This window comes from Protopterus annectens, chromosome 1.part1, assembly GCF_019279795.1.
Source record: "Protopterus annectens isolate FY-2018-M chromosome 1.part1, PAN1.0, whole genome shotgun sequence".
In the NCBI taxonomy this organism is placed as follows: domain Eukaryota; kingdom Metazoa; phylum Chordata; order Ceratodontiformes; family Protopteridae; genus Protopterus; species Protopterus annectens.
Window position 1 is genome coordinate 1,000,566,937 of NC_056726.1, and position 26,112 is coordinate 1,000,593,048.

Below are 26,112 nucleotides of genomic sequence, written 5' to 3' on the forward strand. Positions count from 1 at the left end.
TATCAAGACTGCAAAACAAAAACACACACACACACACAAGAATATGACTAAGGTGCAACTATTCTGATAGTCATGAAATTACCGCAACTTCAGAAATGGGCAATGCAAGAATCTTGGGCCAAATAATTTAATTGAATCTATCATACTTCAAATTTATTATAAATTAATACTCTTAAATTAAATATTATAATATATAAATATATAAATTTTATACTGTTCAACTGTTAACATGCTAGCTAAGCAATCAATTATAAATTAATAAATTTAACCAGCTACAAAACGGCATTAAGCTTTACACCGGAACACACAAGCCACTTATCTACGCTAAACTAAACAAATACTAACACACAGACATGACAAAAAACACCACTACATATAAAAGCACCACTTTAAATGTAGGCACTAAACACACAATGTGACATTACATTTCTGGAACACTTCACCCGACAAGTCTTTTTAAAATGTTTTAATTTAATATCAACTAGCTCTTTGGTACAAAATAAAAAAAAAGAAATACTTCTCTGAGAGACTCACAGACTTGCTGAAGGGAGTTTGCTGGAGTTCGAGTCACTACTGCAGCTGACTACTATCGTAACTTCAAAAAAACAACTGAACTCGCCTAACTCAACTACAATGGAGAAGTATTTGGAGGAGCAATTATTGAGGAGATTAAATCACCTGACTCTGCAAACCTCCAATCGCGTCTCCAATGTATTTGAGTTAGGCGCGATTTTTTACAGCATTGATTGGTTCAGGTCCTGAAGAACCCAAACTGAAAAAAAAGATGTACGGTACTGCCTAAATCCACCATAACCATAATGCAAGTTTAAAATATCTGTATAGTGGCACTCTCATATTAAGAAACTAAAAAGGAAATGCTCCAGGCCATCAATAATATTTAAAACTGGTAAATAAGTCACTCAAGGCTTTGTATTAGTGCAGTACCTTGCAGGCCGGTTTGAGCTGAAGTGGGCATGGTCTCAGTGATTGACAGGTGAAACTGGCATGTCATCCTATGGAAAAGATGCATGATTGACAGCCATGCAGATCTCAGTGTGACATCATGCATACATTGACTGTTGATCATGCATACATTCGTTGCTGATTGTGGAATAACTGCAAGTATATTTTCTTTGTTTTTGCAGAGGGGCAAGAACCCCTGCATACCTCACCCCCCCTGCAAATTAAATATACCAACTTTGAGATCACACTACATCAAGGAAAAGGGTAAACTAGAAAAAGATGATGGATATTCATGCCACCATCGGTTTGAATATTACTTTGCTAACACTTCATTGATTGTTGGATTGTAGGTGGGTTTAGGCGGTACTTGCTACTGTGCATTCTGCAAGGTACTGTTCTAATACAAAGCCCCACTCAAACATACCATTAATGCAAAGCTGACCTATAAACATAGATTTGCAATTAATTTAAAATATAGCCATAAGGCCCTTTTCACTTGTATTAGGAAGGTTAGAAGTAGGAACATTTTTTTTGCTGAATTTATCATTAATGGCAGCTCCTTCTCTAACCCACAGACATTTATAAATTTCTTCCAAACAAATTATTTTCCAGCTTCACCCCACTTCATCTGCCCCAATTCACCCTCCTACATACCCTACCAAAATCATTGTGGAACAAGTCCTTTCAATACTGTCTACAAATAAAAATACCAGCTCCACTTTTCCTGGAGATATCCCTGATGTTTGCTTAGAGGTGCTAATACCTAGCTAATAACCCCCTTGTACATCTGTTGAACGTGGTGTACAGAGCAGCTTCTGAGGTGCCTTTGCCTAAAGGTCTTCTTTCTACTGACCGTGGGAAGTAAAGGCCTGTTCGTGTCATTATTATTATTTGCACGTGTAGGGATGTTATTATAGCTGACCTAATAAATGATATATATGACACTATCTATGGTACACGCTCGATTAGCTTCATAAAGGGCACAGCATGTCTGCTCAACCTGCCTGAGTACCCCAAAAGTGTCACTGTGGCTACAGATAAGGGGTATATAGTCGACATTGCCTACCGGAACTTGCCAAGGCAATTAGCACTATCCTCTATGGAGGTACCGTTGTTCAACATTAATCACGGATGGTTTTCTAATTGTCTATTTGACCAAACCTCTAGAGTGAATGTTAGAGGTATTTATTCTAGACAGAAAATTGTCATGTGTGCTTTCCCACAGAGATCTGTCCTAAGACTTTTTCTTTTCTCTGACAAGAAAACTCTTATCAAGAGGCTATGGTAAATAAATCTGGGAGAATATCAAATCCAGTTCTAATGCTTAAATTTACCAACAAGGGTTAAACCAATCAAATGATTGGAGTGCTATTTATGTGCTTATCCATAATGCCAAGAAATTCAACACAGTTTCCTTTAATAACTCTATCATTATTAATGCACATCATACTGATGACTTTCCACTTGAATCCGACACAATCATTAGGGACTTGGGTATTTATGCTGACAGCAAATGTTCCTTTAACCTCAGCATTTCTTATCATGCTTAGAAAGTTCTACTTTACACAACGTATCATTTATGGTATCTCTTCAAGCTCCAAAGAAGCTATAATACCAGTTTGTTCCTTCATTATTAGACCCCTCATTAAGTGCAATGCCCCATTTTCTATGTACCACACCAGTGGCGGATCCAGAAATTTGCAAAAGGGGGGTGCAGTCTGGTTAGCCGACTACTGGGGAGGAAGTGGGACTCTAGGTTTGGTGGTTATGAAAAGATTACTTTAAGAAGGTCTGACATGTGTAAAGACATCAACTTACACTCAGCTGTATGTGATTCTGCTGTGGATATAGTAGTAGAAATAGGTAGACAAGGGGTCATCCAATAGCTGATATACTGAATATCTGTTAACGTCAAACATAATATTTGTACAAGATCAGGTCATATCCAAAGGTGTCACCAACAAAAAGAGTGTAGCTTGTATAGACCATGAGAATGTCCATCAGTGCCACCTGTAACATGTGTATGATTTTTAGACCAAAAAGTGAGATGAATGGCTTGGGTGTGAGTTAATCAATGATCCAGAAGCTAATTCACATTCGAATGGTGGGCATACATGCCACTGTAATAGCCACTAATGGTGATTGGAGGTGTATAGAACATGAAAGCTATCAACAAGAAGCGTGTGTGAGACTTGAGCTTCAAATGTACAGTGTATGCTTGAATCCGAGCACAGGCTCACACACTTGCACTCAGTTTGTGATTGTGACCCGACATCCCTGCTCAAGGATTTGCTGAGGCCTGAATAATTGTGCTGGAAAGGTAATTTGAGGGTGTGGTAGGGTGGGTAGCAACCCAGCAAGGAAGGCAAAAGAAAAGTGTAGGTATGTAAACAGAATCTTGGGTCTGACAGACTTGTAGTCAAATTGATCCAGAATAAAACAAATACTGTACTAGAAGTCATCACAAAGACAGATATGTTAAGGGGGAGGGTCTCTGATCAACAATGACAACCCTGATGGTTACTAAACAGCTGGACTGTAAAGACAAGTAAACATCCCTGGAGGCAACATACATTTTATATGCTCTTTAAGAAAGTTATTCCCTATCAAAGCATTTACAATCAAAAGTAGGGGGTTATGTTTTCAGTGTTAGTTTCTCTTGAGATAACAGCATATTTAGCTGGAAGAGGAGAAGATGTACCCAATAATACACATTCTCAGTCAGCCTCCTCCTTATTTTCCTATATTATTTGGGAGGACTAGATGCTGGTAAAGAAGAAAGTGTCTAATTTTTAAGTGTGCAGTATTACTCAGCATTTAAAGCTGTTTCTATTCTTCTGCAGAGTTAGTGGAGGGCTTCTTACTAGAATATGAAGTAGAAGCAAGGTATTAAGACAAAGCTTTTAAATGCCTCAAGTTTAATGTCTTTATTAGATCTAAGACAATTCTCACAGCATTCAATTTAATAATGTAGCCACAGCAAAACAAGCACTTTTATATTAACTCTAAGAGAGAAGACAATCACTTCTGATTATGTCTAAATGTAGCTGCATTTTTTATAAAATTATAGCTCTGCAAATAGTACTCCACTGAAATAATAGTGCAGGACAGACAGTGTTAGCCACTATGCACTTATTTTCCTCAGGGATAAACTGAGAGAACATTAGCAAGTCAGACACAGAAGAACAGGAGAGAGCAATGAACAATGTGTATGTGTGTCTTACACCTTCAGCATTGCTACCTTTAAGGACATGGGTCCTCACAGGGAAGAGACACTACTAGTAAATTTCAACCTTCTGGCGGGTTAAAAAGGTGGTTAAATAAAAAATTAAGGTGGGTAAACAAATGTTAAAATTTACTGTTACAGTGACCCTGTAAGTTAAAATTTTCAAATGCAGTATTACGAAGAATATGCTTACAAAGTACAGCACGTTAATGCTCACATTCAGTAGAAACAGAAAAGGATGGTACACAAACGCAATCCATTACATCAGAGTGCTTGAAGTCTGACAGAGAAAAACTGTACACAGTGCACATTAAGCATTAATGGAGGGTAATCACCCCTCTCCTGAAAAACAATAAGATGCTGCATTATACATTTCACATTTTCTGACTTTGAAATAGGGAAAATGAATTATTCTGAACAAAACATTCTACATGTAAATTTACTGTGTGGTAAAAAGCTTTCATTTTATTCCTCCCTCGATCTTTCTTATCTAATAAATAAAATTTACATTAAAGTTATGTAAAACCAATAAGGTGGAAATATATTAGATTTTGATAACCATCTTAAATATAGACTGGGTTTCCTACAGTATATGTGTGCAGCAATGAAAATCTGTTATTTCAGTAAGTTTTGTCGACTTCTTTAAATTAAGACACTGCAAGTCCAACTTCACATTTAGTGTAAACAAACATGAAGAATGTTACCCCAGTTGGTTTCCCTCACACTGTAGTTACTCACTGTTGTTCCATCATTTGGAATATTTCAAATTAAATGACCTCATCATCTAGACAGGAGTAAAGACTACAGAAAATCTGGCTGCCACAATATACATTTATTTTGGCCACTCAATCATGGGATGGAATTCTGAGCCACAATGATATGTACCACATGATGCACCGAATTTAATGAAGCAGCAAGCAATGGATTTGAATAGTGTGTTCCTTTAAGGAAACTGCATAAATAAAGGTGTAACATCAGGTTACCTGCATGTTGAACTAAACACATTTTGGTAAGCATAAAAATGATGCCATAAATATAAAGAATACATGTATAATATATATTATACCATGACCCCCCCAAAATGTGCACGCTGATTGGCCAGCGTGCCCGTTGTAAATCGAGTTATACTAATGGAAAAAGGTCCGTCGCCCGGACTTTTTTCCATTAGTATAACTCGTTTTTTTAAAACACTGTCTCGCTATGTTAAATGGGTTTAACATAGCGAGACAGCTTTAAAATAAGCAACGGACATCTCCGTTGCTTATTTTAAAATGGTCTCGCTATGTTAAACTCATTTAACATAGCGAAACACTAAAAAAAAGCAACGGAGATCTTGCTTTCTCCGTTGCTTTTGCCCACAGCTCTGATGTACTGCGCAGGCGCGCAGTACATCAGAACTGCCGCGGATGCCAGACATCTGCGGAAGGGCAGCAAACAGGCATTATACTATGCCATTATTTAAGAAAAGGAATAGTTTCTTTTCTTAAATAATGTCATGGTAATAATAGCAATAACCCACTTCTGGGTGTGGGTAATGCTAAATTTACCCACGGTTGGCTTTGTTTGGTCCCTCGGGCTTCGCCTCGACCAAACCACGCCAACCGTGGGTAAATTTAGCATTACCCACACCTAGGCGTGGGTTATTGCTATAATATTTTATGTAATAGCTGCAAAAAACAGTTATTCTGTATCTGAAACACCTAAATGTTTATAAGAAACAGAATAAGCAACTAAAATGCTACAAGGATAAGCTTTTATTTATATAAAAAAGTGAAGTTCTGTCCTTTTTACTGGCTGTGGATATATTTACCCCTTTATCTTAATGTATTACCCCTGTAATACCAGGCTACAACTATACTTTTTGGCCACCAAACCAGGACCAAAACACTAAGGTGGAGTGCACATATTCACACCACCAGGCTAGTTGCCTAACACTATGCGTCTGAAATTCTCCAAGTGCAACTAACACAAGGTAAGACTGCAATCCAAATTGTAGCTTGATAGATCCCCCACCATGCCTCAAGATTCTCACTGCACCTTTCTAAACATACTGGAGAATATTAAGATACAACCAAACTCCCTAAAACTGGGAGATTTCAACTACCCTGCCAATAAATGGGAAAACTAATCGTGTGCCAACACCTTCGCCCAACGTTACTTGGAATTCATAAATTCCATTGCAGTGGATCAACTAATCCATAGTCCCACCAGGGGCTCCAATATCCTAGACTTGGTCATTACCAACATGGGAATTCTATGATCCACACCTATAGTCACCCCCTTGTTGGTCAGGTCTGGCCATAAACTAATAACCCTTGACATCCACATCCCTTCCCCCACCCCCCAGTAAGGAAACTTCTGTAAAAAAAACTTCTCCAAAGCCAACTTCATGCGACTCCAGTCAGAAGTGACAAACTTCATGACACCCATGCAGACAGGAACTGAAAGTTTGACTGCTGAATCCTACACTAGGGCACTGTATGAGCACATCCACTTGTGCATGAATTGTGCCATCCCAATCAGAACCAAGATGCTCTCCTCCAAAAAAGGAAGCCAATATAGTGGTCCACTGCCATAAACAAACTTTACAACAAAAGGAAGAAACTGTTGCAGAAAAGAGGAAAATCACATGATGAAAAAACCTCTTACCAGCCTCAGCAAGAAGCTGAGATGCCTCATAAAATTCTCCAAAGCTAGTTACAAAAATATAATTGCAAAAGATTCCAAAGATAACCACAAGGCATTCGATAACTATGTCAAGAATCTAAATGGCAATGCTTAGATCTGCTCTGAGCTACAAAAGAATAGCATTAAATATACTGATCCCAGGGATATTGCCAATTTTCTGGCAGATCAATTCAGTGCAAACTTCACCCCCCTCTCACCTACTAAAGGGCCCATCTCAATACCAAAAGATTGTCAAATTCCGGTAATCACAGCCACACAGGTAAAAAACGCACTCTCCAAAGCTAAGAATACAGCATCCATGGGACCAGATGACATCCCAGGCTGTGTACTACACGAACCACAAAATGACCTGGTCATGTTATCATAGCCTCACCTCAGGCTTCGTGCCCACTGGAGTGGCGCACAGCTACATTTATCCTACTTCACAAGGGGGGATCCACCTTGGATCCTGGGAACTATAGCCCAATAAGCCTGTCGAGCCTGATCTGCAAGGCCATGGAACGTATTATCATGGAACTTATAAAACAAAGACATTGGCAACCTTCGGACACTGGACACCACTTAGTTTGGGTTCGTGAAGGGTGGTCGATCTTGTCTCCTGAACCTGACCGACTTCTTCAAATCAGTTTCCAGAGCTGTGGACGAGGGTAAGGCGGTTCACACAGCCTATCTGGACCTTGCCAAGGCCTTCGACACCAACCTCCACTCTCTAATCAGATAAACTTACTAAGGTGGGGATTAATCCCTACATCACTTAAATGGGTTGCCAACTGGCATACTGACAGAACCCACACTGTAAAAGCAGCAGACTCCAAATCCAGCTCCAGAAAAGTGGAGTACCTCAGGGTTCAGTCCTGGGACTGCTCTTGTTTGGCATCTACTTCTCTGAAGTACAGGCTAAAACTAAGGGACTCTGGCTAACAAAGTTCACAGATGACTGCAAACTGGGAGCCATTATTGAATCCCCAACTTTTGTGGACATTCTACAAAAGAGCCTTACAGAAACGGATGCTTTGAGCCAGAGCCATGGGCTCAAGCTCAATGCCAAGCAATGTATAGTTATCCCCTTTGGGGAAAAACATGTACCCAAGAATTACCCCATAGGTGGCAGTACACTAAACACTGAAAAGTGTGATATCACCTACTCAGAGTGAATCTCTGCTTAACATATAAGGCATGTCAAACCCAGAGCTGTTGGACATGCTACACAAAGAAATCCCAATCCCTCAGTCACACACTCCAGGGATCTAAACCTTATCACAATGAACAAAACATGCTGGAGGGATAGGTTCCTGACCCAGAGACTCCCCAGATTCTGGAATAGACTGCCCATACATGTCAAGCAGAGCACCTCTTTAAAAAGGAACCTTGACAACTGGATGGGAGATAGGAATTCACCATGGGGATCATGTCAGTCACCCTGCTAGACAGGGGTCCAGGAAAGTAAATACCATGGGAAGAAATAGCCAGGGAATTGTTATGGCTAGGTTTGTATAGGCCCTAGGACCGATAGCCTAGTACCAACCTAATAGGCTATGACCTGTGTAGTAAATTAAAGTTTCACTCTTTTCATCTCAGGAATTTTGACCTTGTGAAGTAGATCTGATGGATCTGTTGCACACGAGCAAAACAAACCACTACCAGAAACACTACACCCAAGGACATGAACTTAAATTTGTGATATAAACAGAACATGATGGTGCGATAGATGCATCTCACAGAATCCCTGCACTATGGAATAGGCTCCTCATCTATGTAAAACAGAGTTCATCCCTGACCCTATGCAAACTAAACCTTGACAACTGGATGGAAAATTGTAAACTTACCCCTGGTCTGGGCTCTGTCCCTTACGGACATGGGTCGCCAATAAATCATCCTAGCCAACACCTCCCCCTTACAAATCCCTCACTTACTACTCTCTACTAATGACACACACACACCTTTTAAACTGAAGATTTGTAATCTAGCATTCCCATTCAGAAAGGTGCACAGAAATCCATTTTAATGGTAATACATCCCACATACTACAAGTACATGGAGCAAATTAGTTTTACACAAACGTTCCCACAAAAAATGAATAAACTGCAAATATGAATAGTCTACCCAAAAAGGAAAAAAAGGCGTAGGAGATTCTAGTAGAAAATGTACATTGGAGACTCACTCAGTCTGCCCATCAACATTTAATAAAGAGCAAAAAAACACATTTCTGTACACACTAATTCCGACAAGTTTTGTCTGGAAATTAACAGCTGGATCATGACAAAGTGCAGCTTTCGAAGAAATATCATAACTGTGTCTACAGTTAACTAAAATCCAGAAAACAATTCGAACTACTGCTGCAAATATTAAGACCACAATAATTCATAAATATAAATTATGATGGCATCAACCTACTGTCATCCCATTCTTCACACTATCCGGAAGTAAAAAAAAGGTTTAACTATTTTGGAACCGATTTGTTTATGTGAAATAAATAAATCGAAAGTGCTAACTTCAACGTCAGGGATGAACGGCAATATATCCAACAGAAAGCAACCCTTTAAATTTTACCATTGCAATAAAAATAATAATTTCATGTAAACTGCTGACATTTAATCACAGAAACAAATGAAAGTCTTTTTCTGGTTGGGAGTGTACTGTGGGAATACAGTCCAATCATTTCACAAACAATGAAAAACCTGAAAAAAATTAACGTACTTATTTCTGTTGGCTAACAAGTTACTATAACCACTCCAAACACTATGACCACTTATTTACTTGTTTTGCAATAGTACAACAGACACTATTTAACACAATAAACTATTTACTCAAAATGTCAAATAAAACATCTTTTTTACTCAAACTTGTTTTTTTACACAATGATAATAAAAAATATATATTGCATTAAACCAGAACAATTATTTAAAGACTCTGCATAAGGGGTTGTAGTTAGCACGGCAAACAGGGCACACTCGCAAACGTACTGCTTGGCACCTTGGAAATTAGACCAGTAAAATAAAAAAAGTGAGGTCCAGAGAGGTCATTATCCCACTTAACTCAGCTCTCATTAGACCCATTGAAGACTAACATGCTCCTTTTGGGATGTACTCGTCCAGGCACTTGCAATAATGGGATCCTCCGCAGAGGCTCCTTAAAAAAAGAATAGTGGGCTTAAGGTATATGACCTACATGGACTGCCTGAAAGCCTTGCCTCTACACTGTTTCATGCAGACTACTAAGAGACAACCTGTACCTAGCTTATAAGGCATCCAGAGACCCAATACTAATGGACCTACTGCACATCCGCAAGTAAATTGGTATTAGAAATCCTCAGTCCAGAAACCTCAACCTGTTCTGCCAACATAATGGTCTGGAGGAACAGATACATATCCCAGAGGATACCACTGTTATGGAACAGACTGCCCATATATATAAAAAAAAAAAAAGTCCTTCCTTGACCCTATTTAAGCATAATTTAGACCAGAGGATGGGAAATAGAAAATTAACCGAGGACTGACCCCTATCTTACTAATAGACAGAGACAGGGCTTAAACACCCTACCTTATAATAGGGACCCCTGATAATGTGAAGGTGAGAGCCAAACAAAATTATCTGCTATAAATGAGAAGTATGGATAGTTAAAACACTTATGGAATAACATAGCATAGCTGGGTCACAAATGGAAAGCATGGCCAGACTTAAAATGTCCATTCAGGTCAACAGACTAGTACTCACATATGAAACTATGAACTTGAAAGTTTTAATTCACTAGAAAGGTAAAAAAAACATTCTTTTTGAAGAAAGCTTTACCTTTGCTGCAGGAGTGCTTACAGAATTACTGATTTGAACATTTTGTTGTCTAACCAAGGAGCAGTACGACTGCATGCAGAACTTTAATGCACAGTCACATAGCATACTTTACCTATTTAAACTGCTTTTGTAAGAAATATTAGTACTGCATACATCATTCATTTGTTCATCAATAAAAATAATGTATTAAAGGAGGTAAAATAAGACCTTCCAAACTAAACAGTAAAGACAAGGAATGGAAGTTATTGGTCACTGTAAAAACATTAATATGATTTAATGCCCATTTACAAAGCAGCATGGAATCAAAGTAATTCATTTAACACAAAGAAATTTCACAAATCTCAGCCAAAATCAGTCAGTAAGTTAGCAGTTCATTCCATTGTCATAGCAGATGTACAAATTACCTCGATGTGGATCACTGGCTCACACTCGACAGCACTTTCAAAGTAGTTTTTCCAACTCTGTCAATTTTATTTTAAAATTAAACTGTATTCTGTCTGGCTACTTGACAGAGGCACTGGGAACTAATGTTGGGTGGCACAATGCCAGGGTAATCCTATGGGCTAGGCTTGTAAAGGCTCCAAGGCCATTAGCCTAGTACACTCCTATGAACATGAGCAGCACAGACTATTTATTACTTTCATTTGTTAACTGGGTAAACACACTAGAAGCATGCTTCTTTTCAGGGGCAAACTGGAACTTGCCCAGTTAATTACCTGGTCAAAGTCACTCAGTAGCCAGATGCAGGCTGAAGGAATCAAACACTGTACTACAGGATGAAACTCATTAGCAGCTAATAACCTTAACAGCCATAATCCCCTACACTAAACTGCCAAATATCACAGATTATCATAGGATGGACTGGCATAGATTTGAATGACTGAGCTACCCGACAGTGAAAGCAAGTATACCAGGAAAGCACATTTGGTTTTACTCACATAAACCAAGAAAGGTCCATCATGGAAAAATTAATGAAACATGCAGAGCTGATGCCAGTGTTCTACATATCAGAACCAGATTTCTCCACTGTTTTTCCAGTAGTCGTGCAGAGTCACTTAACATTTTTAAAATAGGTATGCAACTTCCATCTCCCTTTTTCTCCCCAGCTACTGAGTCTTGCCCAATGGCTCCCTGACCTTCACTCCACTGACCTTTTGTTTCCTCTACCTGAACAGGAGCCATGCATCCACTAGTCCAGGAGATAGCTGTATGCCATTTTTCCCCAGGCCAGAGGGACTGATCAGCTCATTAATTTCCCAGAGAGGCAATAGTCAAACAACACTGAGGGGGACAGTCTTTTTGACCCAGCAGACATCCCTACCAATCCCTGGAGCTTCTACCCCCCTGTGGCAGCTGTTTTGAGCTCCACTATATGCTGCCTTTCACTAGAAGAATGCATGCATGCATCCATATATGCATTCTCTGACTAAAGATGTGCACTTCTGGGCAGTACATGCTCAAGAGGTACATTCCCCATATGTGCAACACCCTGTGGACCTATGTGATAAGTCAAAGCTACATTCCTCCTCCCAGGATGGGTAAGCTGGCAGTGGCTGCTTACTCCAACCCTCCCTATTCCATCCTCTCCAACTCCTGTGTCGCTAGTCAAACACATCTCAACTGAATCCCAGTCGATGCTTCTTTCCTCTGCACCAGATGGGTAGGAACAACTTGAATTTCTTGAATTTTAACGAGGACCATTTTCCTAAACTCTTTAGCAGTAAACGTACTTCAGTATGAGCATATTTGAAAACAGAAGATCTCCTAAAACATTACTGACATTTTTAGGATTATTGTTGACGTTTTGTATACACGAAAGACACAATTAAATGTGGCTGCAAACTGTGTGATGGAGATATTATAGCATTTTATTGACTGAAACATAAATGCTTTATGCCAAGCAAAACATGGTTTCTGTTATTTATGCTCTGCAACACTCTGTGCACCCAAGTGACAAGTCAAAGAAGGACGAGTAAGTATAAATAATTGCAGAATTAGTATGGAGCCTTAATACTTCATCACCATTTGCAATTTGCATATTTCACGGTCTTCAATAGCCTACACAATCAGAGGCTTATGCTGATCATCACTGGAGTGATCTAGGTAGAATTCCAGGAGTGTGCTTCCTTGCTATGTAAATAAATACTTACAATAGCTCTGTGATATAATCAAGAAATCATAACTACAGTTGCAAACATAGGCAAGAAAGCTTGGTCGAGGAATTATCTACGGATCAATTAAATTATTTTATTTTACATTTGTTTACTGGGACTATCCACTGGGCTGAGAATAATTAGCCCCTTTTTAGTGGAGGCCCAGGGAGAAAAGTTCCAACAATTAACATGACAAACATTACAAATGTCAAAAATAAACCAATACAGAATAGGTACACATAACCTTAGCCTAAAAAAATTAATAGTAAGAGAGTAAAATAATGTATACAAAATGTTTCAAGACATGCTCATACACAGTAAGGAAAAAAGGTAGCAGTAAAAAAATACAGCAGGTGTAAACTGCATTTGAAACATATCAAAAATAAATAATTGCAAGAGTTAATATCTTGAATAACTACAGATAAGATTTTCAGATAAGTAGCCAAAATAGTTCAGGAGTAGATTTGGAGTGAAAAAAACATAAGCCAGCCAATTAGGATCCAGCAAGTGATGAACAGCAGCAGTAGTGATAGTAGATGTGATGTGACATGGAAAGTGTGCTGATGGAAACGACTGTTAAGACTGAAACACAGTGAGGATGAATGTGAGCTTGGAGAGGTACAGCAGAGGAGTGAAATTAACAAGTCACAGGTATCAAACTGAAAAAAGTGGGTGAAAGCAATACTGTGGAAACATGGCTGGGAAAGAGACAGCCTAGAGTAATTGTCAGAGCAGTTTGGTTATAAACTGACCAAACTGCCATCGGTACTTTCTTCAGCAGACCTACACAGTTCTAGCTGTTCCAGTTACCTTGCTGGACAGACTTAAGGTCACATAAACATTTTACATGGACACCAAACTTGGAGATCTTGGGTTTTTAAGTGGACCCTTTCTCTAGACTCTATAATTTGCAAGTACACCATTACAAATATATGACAAAAGAACTCCGAGATATGATAGTGCTATTTGTAGGACTGCTACAGATTACGTGTATTAGACTAGACATATTTACAAACTCCGTGATGAAAACAGTGAAACTTATTACTGGAAAGTTGCGTTGAAGGAACACGCAGTACTTACAAGCAGAACACGTTTTTGTTATGATTTAGGGCCTGTAAAAAACCGCCACTCAAACGTTCAGGAGTGTTTCAGTGGAGCAAAGTGCAGAATTAGCCATGTATGAATTCCCTGGTTACTCTAAACCTCTTACACGCTAGCTTCAAGAAGGCACGTCCTGATTCAGTGGCAATTCTGCAATTATATATGCATCCCCACATTACACGTACACTGGACCTCATGTTTTACATAAGGCAATACAATCAAATAATTATTTAAAATCAAGTACAACTTCCAGAGTATAAAGTTGTAAAAAAGCGCTGTTGCGTAGATTGATCAGTACGACCATGGCTAAACTACACATACACGTCAACACCTGACTAGTAAGTCGGGCCATCGCAACACCGCTTCAGTAAAAAAATGCAGATTGATAAGTTCACTATGGTTTAACCTCAAACTTGGGGCTGCTAACGTAATTAACATAAAATTAAATAACTGCAGTAGCTCTAGTATTTCGCGCACACACAAAAACACTTAAAAAAAAAAGGCTAGTAATGGTTCTGGTACTGAGACTGATTCTAGCATCTTTTGTTTTAAAACAATTTTCAAAAACATCCTCTAGACAGACTCGGTTGGCCTTTCTTAAATGAACTTAATTCCTTATAAATAAGAATTCAGCAGTTCAGAAACTTTGCAATGGTCCATTTAATACTAACTTACTACACCTTTAGCCCGAACGCTAGCTCCCTCCAACGGTTGAACCCGCCTAAATTACAACGGAGATGTTGGAGGGAGGGGGGGGGGGTTGTTTAAAAAAAAAAAAAAAAAAAAAAAAAAAAAAAAAAAATCTTCTGACTGCAACCTCCAATCGCATCTCCGTACAGGCGCATTTGGTGACACAGAATTAAAGAGGTAGCTTACTTAAAGTTTAAAAAGGGGCTGGCGCGAGTTTGGTGACAGGATTAAAGAGGCAACTTATATAAAAAAAAAAAGTTTTAAAAGGGGCCGGCGCGCGCCCATGCCTAAATCCGGGAGGGAAATGCACCGTCACAACTGCTTTCAGTCAAGCGGAGGATCGCTCCGTCACAACTCTGACAACGTGGGGGAGGGGAAGGGAATCCCATGGACGCAACTAACTGTCAAGCTGTCTGAGGGTATCGGCACGGTCACAACTGTGTCAGACTGGCGGAGGTGATTGCAGGGTCACAACTCTGAAGCTGGGAAGGGGATCGCAGGGACACAACTATACCAAGCTGGGGAAGGGGATCGCACGGATACAACTATGCCAAGCTGGGGAAGACCACACATACCTCTTAACGTCTTGAGCAATAAATCTGGACCCTTTAACAGCGCTGTTTCTGAGGCTGATATCTTACACTGATACTTTTCCGAACACTGTTGCCCCGTTATCCGTTAACGGAAAAGTACCCACAAATTGATAGATTAAGAGGTATAGCATTAACGCAAATTTTCTGAAGGGTATGAAGTATGAAACGCAAATGTCAGCCATTATTTTCTAACTTCCTTCTTTAAAGAATTGTCACAAAAAGCGATGTCTTTCGGCTTTTCCCGGTTAGGGGTTGCCACAGCGGATAACCGGTCCGCTTATTTACAGTGGATTTTTACGGTGTCGAGTTGCCGGCCCGACACTTAACCTTCAAAGAAGGCACATCCACACACGCACGTCTTTAAAATGTCACAGACTCCGCGCAGAAGGTGGTGAATTGTCACCAAGTTATCTGAAAACCACATGTAAAGCGGTCCAAAAATGAGGCAAAAATGAAAAATCTGGACATTCTGCGAAAATCTGTACAGCTGAGAGCTGTGCAACATGACTATAAGCAGGGGAGGGGATCGTACTGTCACATCTGTGAAGCTGGGGGGACCGCACTGTCACAACTGTGGCAAGCTGGGGAGGTGCTCCCGGTATCAACTTTCAGAAAGGAATGCCAGGCTGCATGGGGCTGGGTCTGGCACAGAACTTTAAGAATCGGCTTTACTCTTCTTGGATAAGAGTTTTTACTTTTTTGAGGTCGCAGACTTGTACAGGGCAACGCAAAACTTAGTTGCATGTTTCACAATGACGAGATTTATAGCAGTTATGGTGGCTGTTGTGTAAAATTGCGGTGCACGCATTACACATTACTGCAAAAATAATAAGCAGCGATCCACCCCTCTCGGTTGTTCCTGATTTTTTTGGCTCGGGTTTTCTTAAATTGCGTAAACATATTCTATTTTGATGGCTTTTTCAAGTTAATAGTACCGATATTAAAAAAAGTGCCCTGTATTTGTAATATTTGTCAAATGTTACCTTTGTACCTCTTATGGGAATCTAAACCTAAATTAAAAGTCCTTCACAAACAGTTGTGCAGATGTAACCTCTAAATTTGTTTTGTTAGTGTAACATTGTAGTAAAGTGTCCTACATGTTTCTCTGAATTCAGCCTTCTTTCTCCATCTAGAGACTTTAATGTTACTACTGCTAAATCCCTGGTGTAGGATCAGTCCTGCTTTGCTTGGTTACATCTCTGGAATACATTCCTTCAGTATGGTTGAGAGTCTTTTTACTGGACCAGATAATCTAATCCATCTTTCTAACCCACTGACAGCAACATCCTCCATTAGCACTTAGAAGTTCCCATACAATTTAGAAGAGAATTCTGTTTTGCCTTCTACCTTGAGATAATCCAAAACTATCAGGAACTTGTTTTCCAGCTTTCTTTTGTATCATGATGTGCTATGGTTACGTTGCATATTTGTACTGGAGCTTAATTACAGGAGGAAATCTCAGTCTCGAGTAGTATGGATGTCAGTCGTGAGCAGCACCCAAACTGCATAGACATTTCTGGGGGAAGACAGATCTTTAGTGTGACATTTGCAACATTATTATGTCAGTTTTTTTAGGTTTTGTCACAGATGTATATGTCTCCATTCCTGTTAGCTTTGACTGTATGCCATGATTTAACATAATGGGATTTAGTGGGCAATATTCATTTCTGCTTTGTTTTTGTTTTTTTACTGCAAGGCATCATAATTATAGTTTAAACTGTCATGGGCAGTACTGAGGATGGTTGCTATCTTAGAGAATTTGAAAATTAAAATGAGGTGTCTCAACAAATGTTGTAGACAAATTATACCACTTATTGTCAACACTTGTTACTGTTGAGACTCGGCGTGACAGATGGATACTGCTCAGGTAGCGGAATGAAGAATTAATTTGTTGTGTCTTGAGCATAAACTGTATCTTAATGAACCTGAATGCAAGATGACAAAACAGATGCTGACAGAGCCTTCTGTTAAGTCTCAGGTTCACAGTTTATAAAGTTTCCTGTAACGAAACTGCACCAAGTTTTCTCAGACATTTGCTGTGTAATAATTGTTAAACCTGTATCACCCTCTTTGTGGTTATGAGTAGAACTGAATCTGTCTCTGCAGTTGGTAACTGCAAGGCAGCAGAGTAATAGAGCATTTGCCCTGGCAGGATGCCATCTTGTTCAGGCCCACTCTCCCTCACCTGTTGGCATTTTTTAAAAACTGAACACTCTATGTAAACTAGATGTAGATACAAGAACTGACTGAAAATGTAGAGCTTAGTGTTGCACGTGCATGCGGCCTTGATTTTAGCTGAAAATGGTCTGCTGACCAGTTTACACAGTTAACAGATAAGGAAAAGAGGTTATGCCCTAAAGGTTACCTTTCTCATGCATTAATTTACACACCCATTGCTTGAGCGATGTATGCCTCACTGCACACCTAGTTAGATTTGTGCATAGGAGAAACTGACCAAGTTTTGTTTTTTAGTATTGACTAGATTTAATGTCTCTTTCTAATTTTCCCAAGTCTTTTGTTTATAATACCAAAGTAGGAGTTTACCCCATTCCTAAGTCAAAGTATGGGTTAAGGTTTATGAAATTAGTATTGTTTCAATCTTTGTTTGCAGGTGCTGCGAAGAGCACTTTTGGCTTTGTGCCCAGAACTGACTGCTTCTGCAATATCTCCTTTTTTAATTTCTAGAAGTCTTTTGGATTTTTAATACCATGATGGGAATGGACCCCATTCTTAACTCAAAGTACGATTAAAGTTCATGAAATTAGTATTGCTTAAGTCTTTGATGTTAGCCAGTAGTGCTCTTCGTAGCACCCGCAATGTGCCCAGTAATGACTCCTCCTGCGGTTCATATGGCGTTACATGTATTGGTAACATATCTAAATAAGATTGTAAATTCTTTTTTATAAGACCTGTTGCTCCTACTACAATTGGAATTGTCTAGGTATCTTTCTTCCACATTGCTCTCTTTCTGCCTGCAGATCCTGATATTTTGACTTTGTATCTCTGTACACAGGACACTGTAGTCACTGGGTGTGGCAATTTCAATGATCAATGGTTTGTCTTTTTTTCTTGGACCACTATATCTGGTTTTCTAGCATCTATCTTTTGCACTATTGGTAATGGGTGATCCCATGTGATGACTTCTTCATTTTCTATGATGCTTTGTGGCTCATGTTTCCAGTGTTTTTCGGCCACTTCAATACCATAATGTTAGCACAATCCGCAGTGCAACAGTCTCGCCACATTATTATGTCTTTCAGTATACAGTCCTTCTGCCATTGGTATGTCGCAACCAGCAACAAGGTATACAACTGTTTCCAATCGGTTTTACAAACCCTACATTTGTCTGTTTTTCCCAGATGTTCAGTGGACTTAATAAACCAACATGTAAGCAGCCCACTATCTTGGGACGCCAATATTAACCTTTCATCTATTGGTTTGAATTCGCCTCTCCTTAACCATTCCTGTCTTTGTTCCTGATCAACATGAGGTTCTTCCAGAAGTTTTCTGTACTTGCCACTATATTTATGCTTCTTCCTTGTGAAGAATGACTGCTTATGTTAGAAATGCATGGAAGCCTTCATTTTTAATTGCATATTCATTATTTTGTAATTGAGTGGACATTTTGCAAGAATACTTTTTAAGGTTGTATAATTGGAGTGGAAGCTATTCTTTCACTCTCCCAGTTATTGCACTCTAAGGTATATACTTTTCACTTTTTTGTAGGTTGAGGGGTGGGAGATTGGCATAATGGCTAAGGTGTTGCACTTACAGACACAGGTACAAGGTTTGATTCTCACATGGGGTAATTGCCTAGGCTTAAAATGGCCCACAAGGGCAGTTAGCCTAGTGCTAATCTATGAACCTATGAGACCTTGGAGCTTGCATAAAAAGGATATGTGTAAGTACAACACCTACTTGGGTGTTAAAGGGCTTTGTTTTGGGTTGTTAAATGAGTCTTCAAGGAAGAAAGCCTTGTATACTCTAAAAACAAAAGGGGGTGGTTTAGGGCATTTGGTAAATGACAAATAGATGGAGGCAGAATGGTGAGAGGGAAAGTTTGGCTATTATATTAAAAAAAATGAAAGACTTTGTGCATTATGTGAACTTTTCGTGAGGTGCAATACGTAGAAATACATTATTGCCTTTTTGAGTAAGCATTCATTGCAGTATGTATTTGAAATACATTCATTGCCTTACTGAGTAAGCATTCATAGTAAAAAAAAATACAGTTAATGAAATGTGTTCAAGGTTACAAATAATGTGCTCACATGAGACGCAAATCAGTTGTACCATGGCTATATGGGTGTGAGTCCTAGCCACTATGATAGCAGTGACTGATACAGGCAGAAATAGTATAATGAATAATATGCCTTTAGCAGAAACTTAAAAAAATTCTTTATAAGTAACTGATCTAACGCTGGTAGTTAACTTGCTTGCATTTAATTAATACAGTATAGGTACCTTGCACAGAAATCCATAGTTAGTAAAAGGCTAAAATCAGACTCTAATTGCAACTTGCCTAGCTCTGGCTGATTGGCTTACGCTCTGTGTATCCAACAATTGGCAACAATATATACATCAAACGTATCCCAAAACCTAATGCTTCTTGATCGACACACTCAGACTTAGAATATGGTCACGGTACTGCTCTATGTGGTCTAAAATAAACACTTTTATCTAGCAAACAGTAGACTCATGAAACATAGCTAATTTTAGCACTTATCTATAGCTGCAATAAAGAAACATGCACTGGAGAAGCACAGTATGCCGAGTGGACAGGTCCGCACAGGTGAGGTTTGTTTTTTAAAAAATGGTGTTTGCAAAAGACATAGCCTAAGTTGCACTGGAAAAATAGGGGGAGGGAGATAAGTAGGTGGGGAGAATCAATATAGAGATGAGCCGGTCAAAGGTATGAGCAGGTAACACACACAAAAACTATCTGTTCAAAAAAAAAAGGCTGTAGCAACCTATAAGTTAGTTTGCTTGACTGTGATATTTTAGTTGACATACTATAGAAAAACAGAGATTATTGTTGTAAGGGTTAAATTCCAGTGGTGTGGCATTGCTATGTAGTTAACTAAATAAATTTATCAAATTAAGAAGAAAGAAAAAAATTAGATTCTGTGCTGCCGACCATGGCACCATGCTTTCCAGGTTACAGATGCTCTTAATTCCTTGTAAATACTAGTATAGAGAAATCGGGTACCTATCACTTCACTGACAAGTCAAAACAGCGACACTCACATGTTCGACTCCACATCATCGACACTTCATAACATCGACGTTACAGGTAAGCGATCTTCCCCCTCACAGGACCCATGGTAGCACTCGTTTCACTATTAAGAAGGTAAGGACAACGCTGTCAGGGTAAATTTTAAAGACTGACGTAAACCTTACGCGTTAAAAGACAGAAACGAGTGCTACCATGGGTCCTGTGAGGGGGAAGATCGCTTACCTGTAACATCGATGTCATGAAGTGTCGATGATGTGGAGTCGAACATGTGAGTGTCGCTGTTTTGACTTGTCGGTGAAGTGATAGGTACCCGAGAAATCAAATTAATTTATATCTAGAGATTGTATGTTCATAAAGAATGGATATGATTCCTGGACGTTTATCAAACTAGGAGTCACGCTGTATCAGGGTTGCAGTAATGGTTATACTCCTTATTCATTTTGTGGTTTAGGGTACTTGAGAAGCACAGTACACAGTGGTCGGGTCAGCACAGGGGTGTTTTTGTGAGGAAATCATGATATTGTGATTACCTAATGACCTGTAACCTTTCACAGAAAATGCTTCTGGCAGTCCAAATTACCATTTTTATCTGATTGCTTTTTAGTACTTTTATCTGACATGCCATTATGGTATACTGCATTTAGCTGTGTTTGGATAGTTACCTGTGATGTCTAAATAGAGGTGTTCTCATGATACGCAGAAATAAAAATACTTGGAATGTCATTTGACTATTGCAATTATAATTGTTTTGTTTCAAAATGGTTCCATGTTAGGCTAGTTCATTCACTTAACCTGGTTTCATATTAAGTAAAAAAAAAGGCACTTTTGACATTAAAGCCATTTTGGTTTCTTGTATTAATGTTTCAGTTTTTTAAAGTGTAAGATTGAAAACTAACCCTTTTTTCATTGACAACAGCTGTATGTATAATTTCCAGCGCAGAAGAAGACGAGCGAAGTGCAGGTAAGTTATGTAGCACCAAACGTAATGTTTGTCTTATAGCATTTTATTCACCTGTACTTGTATGAGTGAGTTGGCTATGAAAACAGAATTGCAGCAGATAGTAAAGACAACCACAAGGCCTTCTACAGTTATGTAAAGAATCTCCACGACAATACCCAGATTTGCTCTGAGCTACTGCACAGTGGTACCTCCTATACCGAGCCAACAGATATTGCCAGTATACTGACCAACAGATTCAGTGCCAACTTTACCCCCCCCCCAAAGGAACAATCACAATACCAGTAGATTGCCAGGCACCCAGTATTACTGCTGCAGAGGTTAAAACAGCACTGTCCAGAAGAAAACAGCTTCTATGGGACCTGACAGTATCCTTGGCTGTGTTCTATATGAACTACAGAGTGAACTGGCACCTCACCTGTGTGCCCTGTTCAATCACAGCCTCACCTCAGGCTTTGTCCCTACCAAATGGCACACTGCTACAGTCAACCCTCTCCACAAAGGAGCAGTGACTACAGACCCTGGGAACTATTGCCCCATTAGCCTGACGAGTGTGATATGCAAAGCTATGGAATGCTTCATCGTGGACCTAATAAACAAGGATATATGGAATCTCCAAACTCTGGATCCCACACAGTTTGGTTTTGTGAAGGGTAGATCATGCCTGCTTAACCTGGTCGACTTCTTTGAGTCAGTCACCAGGGCTGTGGATGAAGGCATGGTGGTTCATACAGCCTACCTTGGTCTGGCGAAGGCCTTTGATACCATTCCCCATTCAGGAATCAAAGAAAAACTCACTAAGCTAGGCATCAACCCCTACACCATTAGGTGGGTTGCCGACTGGCTCACAGAACCCACAGTGTGCAAGTAGCTGACTCCAAGTCAGACTGCTGACCAGTCACAAGTGAAGTCCCACAGTGTTTGATCCTGGGTCCTCTTCTGTTAGGTATCTACTTCTCTGAAGTCCAGGCTAACAAGAAGGGACTCTGGATGACAAAGTTCACAAACGAGTGCAAGTTGGGAGCTATTATTAACTCTCCAAGTGATGTTGACATCCTATAAAAGTGCCTCACCGAGACCAACGACTGGTGTCAGAACCATAGCCTTAAGCTCAATGCCAAAAAAATGTCATCATCCCCTTTGGGAAAAACCCAGTTCCCATGAATTACCCATCAGTGGTAGTCCACTGAACACAGAAGGCGTTATTAAAGATCTGGGAACACAGGTTGACAGCAACCTCTCATTTGACCACAACATTGCCACTGTGGCCAGAAAGTCCTATGTGGCACATCTCATTACTAAGGGTTTTGTATCTAGGAAGAAAGAGGTCATTGCCTCCCTCTACTCTTCCCTCATTAGGCCAATCATCGAGTACAATGCCCCATTTGGCATGTACCTCACTAGACACCTGCAACAAGTGGAGAGGCTCCAAAAGTACCTCACAAAGAGGAACCTAGGCCTTAAACACTTGTCCTATAGGCAAAACAATTAAGCTCAGAACGGTGTTGCCACAGGAACCGAAGTTTAATCCACAAGACACAAGGCTGTTCACATTAACGTCTCCCAATACACAGTACTGTGTATTGGGAGACGTTAATGTGAACAGCCTTGTGGATTAAACTTCGGTTCTTGTGGCAGTGTATTGGGAGACATTAGTGTGAACAGTCTTGTGTCTTGTGGATTAAACTTCGGTTCTTGTGGCAACACCATTCTGAGCTTTATTGTTTTGCCTTCTGGGTCATCATATTCTTTCTGAGCCTTTAGTGGCTTGGTGACCAGTGAACTTTACATATTACTTGTCCTATAGGGACAGACTCAAAGAAACTCCCAACTATTCTGTCTCATATTGCCTACTTAGAGGCGATCTCTGACTTATAAAGCCATGTCTGACCCAGCTCTGTTTGAAATGCTACATCTAAAGAAATCCCAATCCCTCCACACCACACGATCCAGAGACCTCAACCTCATTATCACAATTGACAGAACATGCTGGAGGAACAGTTTCATAACCCAGAGACTGCCCATGCTATGGAATAGACTTCCCACACGTCGAGCAGAGCACCTCACCGGCCCTCTTCAAGAAAAGTCTTGATGAGTGGATGGGAAATAGAAAATTCACCCCAGGGATCACTCCAGTGGCTCTGCTCGACAGAGGCATTGGGAAATAAGGTCGGGTGGCACAATGCCAGGGTAGTCCTATGGGCTAGGCTTGTAAAGGCTCCAGGGCCATTAGCCTAGTACACACCTATGAACCTATGAGGAGCAAGTTCTGACTGACCTCTAGAATGTTGGTTGAATTAATACTGTTCCCTCTATTTGTGAGAAGCTCTGGAAAAAAATAGTCTTTGCTGTTCAGCTTCCCTTTGCATTAAGGATTTAATACTGGGTACAGTAACTTACTGTGAGGGATGTGCTGGAGTGTCTTTCCTGGTCTTTGCTAATGGCTTTCCTGGCCAGGTAACCCACTTGCAGTGTTGTGCCTTAGCTTCCTGGAAACTGCCAGCCAGCATGGAGCCACAGATGGTTCTCCTGTATACGGCTGTATTTACATTTCAGTGTAGCTTCCAAAGTTTTAAAATGTGTTATGATTTATTATTCAGCGTTAAAAATGGTTTATAATATTATGCAGGGTAATTTGTGTGCATGTGTACTGTTTTATATATTTGTATATGTAATATACGTATACATATACACACTGTGTGTGTGTGTATTTACATTACTGGTTCATTTGTAATGTGACTTGTACAAATGTTTATGTAGATAAGTACATTTTGTAATAATATACATGCTGAATGCACACTATATAGGTTCATTTGTAAATGTTTGTATAAACATCAGTACCATATACTACAACTTGTTGGTACTTTAGGTTCAGGTAAGTTTTCTTATTTTAGCCAGAGTTGAGATGATAGCACTACAAATGAACAGCATGCCTCAATTAGTTTGCTATACTTCTGAGTATTGTCAGAGCTATCAGGAATGTCTTTATGGTAATATACTAGGAGAGATTTTTAACAATGTGGCCTAGAAGCTAGTTGTGATTAAATAGTGGTCACTAAGTGAACTAGGTAATCTTTGAAATGAGCACATTTTGTCTAGCATACTAGAATAATTAACGTAGAGAAGAAGCCAGGATGTGCCATTTGATTTGCTGCTAAAATATAATAGCGGATTAAAACCAAAGTGAGGCATGTCAATTGGTTGCATCGTCTATTATGTCCAAGTTCTGATAATGGTTTTGTGATTGTGTAGAATTGTTGAGGTGTGGAGGCAAGTGAACAACCCAATATATGTTGTAGCTGTAAAAATAACCCATTTAGATTGAGCTCTGAGATGATATTGGGTGTAGAAGTAAGTGTTGGGTTTACATGTACTGTTCTGTCTACTAATATTGCTACCCCCTCCATCTTGTCAGTTTCTGATTTTGCCCTCAAAGAGAGTATATTTCTATAGAATAAAGTTGGGAATAACCAAGTTTAAGTGATGTTTGAGATTGTAATTGAGATATTCCTGATTGGGCCCACTGCCTAAAGTTGGGCCTTTACATTATGGTGTGTTTGGTCCTGGGTTGGGTTCATTGTCTCCTGTAGAATGGCCATTACTGTGACTAGAGTACATTGCGGTCTTAAATGTGCAAATCCTGACTATATAAAGATAGGATGTTCTGGATAGTGTGGTTAGGAATCAGGGATAGTTGATCCATCAGGCTGGTATATTGACTTGAGTATGTGTTGAGGGTGAGAGCTGGATGTTACCTGGTGGGTGGAATTACCCTTTTATCTTCTGCTAAGAAGTTCAAAGCCACTTTATTAATTTCCTACAATGTGTATTTTCCTTCTTTGTTAATTTCCTACAATATTGTGTCTTTTCTGCATGCATATCTCTACTTTCTATGATTGGTATTCCTAAAACTCTGTTGGACTTGAAATGTGTATTTTTTCTTAGTGCGACATGGCTCCAAGCATACTTACAACTGCACTACAGATGAGATCAATGCCTGCAACTGCACTGCAGATGAGATTAGTGTCTACAACTGCACTACAGATGAGAATGTGATCAGCTTGGAATGTTTCCATCCTGGCAAAAAATGTTTCACAGAAATTTCGACATTCCTAAACGTGAGTACTTTATTAAAGAAGGACTTTTTGGAGGGTAAACCAAATGTTTGTGCATTCCGGTAACTAAATGAAGGGTGTTCTAGAGGCATTGAGTAGGTTTGGAGCACTTTCTGTGTTGGCACCCCTGAGTATTACAAGGATGACTGACATCACAACCCTGAGACGGTACTACAGGAATGATGATTAGTACAGGGATAGCTGGGATGGGTACTGCAGGAATGATGGATAATGTCTAAATTCATGCTATATTAAATTAAACCTGTAAAGTGACTGCAGTGAATTTCTTCAGCTGTTAGTAATAAGTAGCCTTCACAGAGTAGGCTGATGGGAAATTTAGCTTATGCATTTGTAAATATTGCCAGTCTAGCAAGGAATAATTTAGTATTACCATGTATCCTTACAGTTTTCTGTAATCTTATTTTGTCACAGTAAGTTTAGTTTTGTCACTGGGCCACGTTTGAGTGTTATCAGGTGATCTGAAACCAATATTAAGCTAACTCTGGTACCACTGTAAGTGAAATGGTTTCCAAAACAGTCTCTCTCAAATTTCTAATAAGTTAATACTTGAGGTCTGCAGAGCTAGGCTGATTCCAGTGT

At 39.5% G+C, this 26,112-nt stretch overlaps 1 long non-coding RNA gene across 1 annotated transcript; it reads left to right on the top strand.

The window, feature by feature from the left end:
* The first annotated feature begins 14,948 nt into the window (after positions 1–14,948).
* On the top strand, positions 14,949–25,509 carry LOC122813495. Its single transcript, XR_006366696.1, has 3 exons — positions 14,949–15,325; positions 21,356–21,400; positions 25,343–25,509. It is a non-coding gene; the product is annotated as an uncharacterized LOC122813495 (long non-coding RNA).
* The last annotated feature ends 603 nt before the right edge of the window (positions 25,510–26,112 follow it).